At 39.9% G+C, this 2,640-nt stretch overlaps 1 pseudogene; it reads left to right on the forward strand.

Moving 5' to 3' along the window:
• Nucleotides 1–803: 803 nt before the first annotated feature.
• LOC106976568 (cyclin-G1-like) lies at nt 804–2,179 on the forward strand (annotated as a pseudogene).
• The last annotated feature ends 461 nt before the right edge of the window (nt 2,180–2,640 follow it).

Below are 2,640 nucleotides of genomic sequence, written 5' to 3' on the forward strand. Positions count from 1 at the left end.
AAGCTTTGTCTTTTCTGGTGATTTCTTTTTTGTTTTGTTGAACCTTGGTTTTGAGTAATGAAATCCCAATCCTCTAAACTGTCTCAGGAGAGCCATTTTTCTGGGACCCTCACTTAGTTTTAAACCCTACGGTTTAAACCCTATGGCCCTCCCCATGAACATTTTTAATTACATGGGCCAATTTAGCTAAAGATAATTTAAACCACAATGGCTATTACAGGGGACTTTCAATCTCCCCAGACGTTTTTTTCAGAACTAAATTGCCATGGCTCTAAATGAAATGATAATAATAATAATAATAATAATAAGATGCCTATTTTAACTTGTAACCTGAGGCTTCCAGACATTTTCAGGATTCTAACACCTCTTTACAAAATACCATTTACAAATTAACCAAGGTGAACAATTAATGGAAGACAAAAAACTTCTGAGACCTTTCTCCCTTCTTCCATGCTCTTTGTGTCAGGCACCCTCTTGCTCACCTCCCCCTCCTTTGTCTCCAGGTATGCAACAGACATTTTATGCCAGATGTCCTGACACCATCTCTCTTTTTTCCTCCTGCACTGGCTCCACATTCTTTATACCCTCTATTTCTTCATTCTAATCTTTTCATGGAACTTCCCTTTTTCTTCAAACCTCACCCATTTGTTCCTCTCCCCAACCTATTACAAACCTGCTCTTTTAGGGCTAGGAGCTGACTCTGTGGTGGGCACTGTCATCTGGGAGCGTTGCAGAGACCTCCACCCAAGACGCCCCCCCCCCCCCCCAGGCCGCTCACCTCTTACCGTAGAGTCCCTTCGCCTCGTGAGCATGTCGGATTTGATATTGTGGGGTGAGGTGAGAGCAGGCCCAGGGAGGGAGGTTACCGCAGAGGAGCCACAGTCACAGTCAAGATGATAGAGGTACTGACAACAACTGACTCTCAGAAACTGCTACACCAGCTGAATGCTCTGTTGGAGCAGGAGTGGAGATGTCAGCCAAAGGTCTGTGGCTTGAGACTAATTGCATCTGCACACGATAATGGCCTCAGAATGACTGCAAGGCTAAGGGACTTTGAAGTAAAAGATCTTCCTAGTCTAACTCAGTTCTTTGGCTTTGACACGGAGACACTTTCTCTAGCTGTGAATTTACTGGACAGATTCCTGTCCCAAACGAAGGTACAGACCTTGGGTGTGTTGGGCTGAGCTGCTTCTGTTGGGCTGTAAAACCAATAGAAGAGGAAAGGAATGTCCCATTGGCAACTGACTTGATCCGAATAAGCCAGCACAGGTTCATGGTTTCAGACTTGATGAGAATGGAAAAGATTGTATCGGAGAAGGTATGTTGGAAAGTCAAAGCTACTATCGCCTTTCAATTTCTGCAACTCTACTATTCATTCACTCAAGAGAACTTGCCAATTGAAAGAAGAATAGCCTTAATTTTGAAAGACTAGAAGCTCAACTTAAGGCATGCCACTGCAGGATCATATTTTCTAAAGCCAAGCCTTCTGTGTTGGCATTGTCTATCATTGCACTGGAGATCCAAGCACACAAGTGTGTAGAGTTAACAGAAGGAATAGAATGTCTTTAGACACATTCCAAGATAAACGGCAGAGATTTGACCTTCTGGTAAGAGCTTGTATCCAAGTGTTTAACTGAAAATTCATCAAACAAGTGTTCCAGACCAAATGTTCAGAAGTTGAAATGGATTGTTTCTGGATGTACTGCATGACAGTTGAAGCATAGTTACTACAGAATAACCCACTTTCCAACAATTCCTGAAATGGTCCCTTAATTGGATTGTTACAACAACAAAATACTCCTCTGAAGCCTTTCTCCACAATCCTAAGCTATAGATTCCATAATACTATAATGGATTTAAGCTGTGAAGCCTCAAAATATCACGAAGAGATTAGCATTGATGTTCTCAGATTTGGGAAAACTACCTAATTAACATGGTGTAGTGGAATTATAATTAAATTTGAATTCATCTGTGAGGCATACAAGTCAAAGCTAAGAGTATAAATGTGAAATGTTAATAACAAGCCTGGGAAGGTAAACTGTGAATCTTCATTTCAAACTTTGATCCAACTTTCTAGACTGGGTCAGTATATTGTATTTAGATGGTATTAAAAGTGGTAACCTAATTAAATTCTAAATTATGAGGTATACATTAAACCAACATTTCACAAATGCACTTCTAAGGCATAACAAGGGTTACTATTCTAGGCAGGGAAAATGGTTTCTTGGTACCTGTAGTGCAAATAATAGATAATCCAGAGATGTGGACTTTATTGCTACTTGGGAATTACATTTAAATTTGAGGGCATTTTATAAAAGCAAAACTACAGACCTAGTCATTTTGGCATATTAAGTTATCTTTAATATTTTTCTAAAAAACAGGTAATATTTGTATCCGTGACAAAACTTATACAATATCCACTGTCTCCATCTAATCCCATCAAGAAAAACTGGTTTTATTGTGAAATTCGACATAAATTAACTTTGGTCCAAAAACTTGACTTAACACTCCATAAGTTTTTACTAAGGGCTGTTTTTATAAAACTTGCTATTCTAGGGGCACTGAGTGGCTCAATCAGTTAAGCATCCAACTTTGGCTCAGGTTCGTGAGCCCTGCATTGTGCCCTCTGCTGTCAATGCA

The sequence above is a fragment of the Acinonyx jubatus genome, chromosome B2 (assembly GCF_027475565.1).
Source record: "Acinonyx jubatus isolate Ajub_Pintada_27869175 chromosome B2, VMU_Ajub_asm_v1.0, whole genome shotgun sequence".
NCBI classification, from domain to species: Eukaryota; Metazoa; Chordata; class Mammalia; order Carnivora; family Felidae; genus Acinonyx; species Acinonyx jubatus.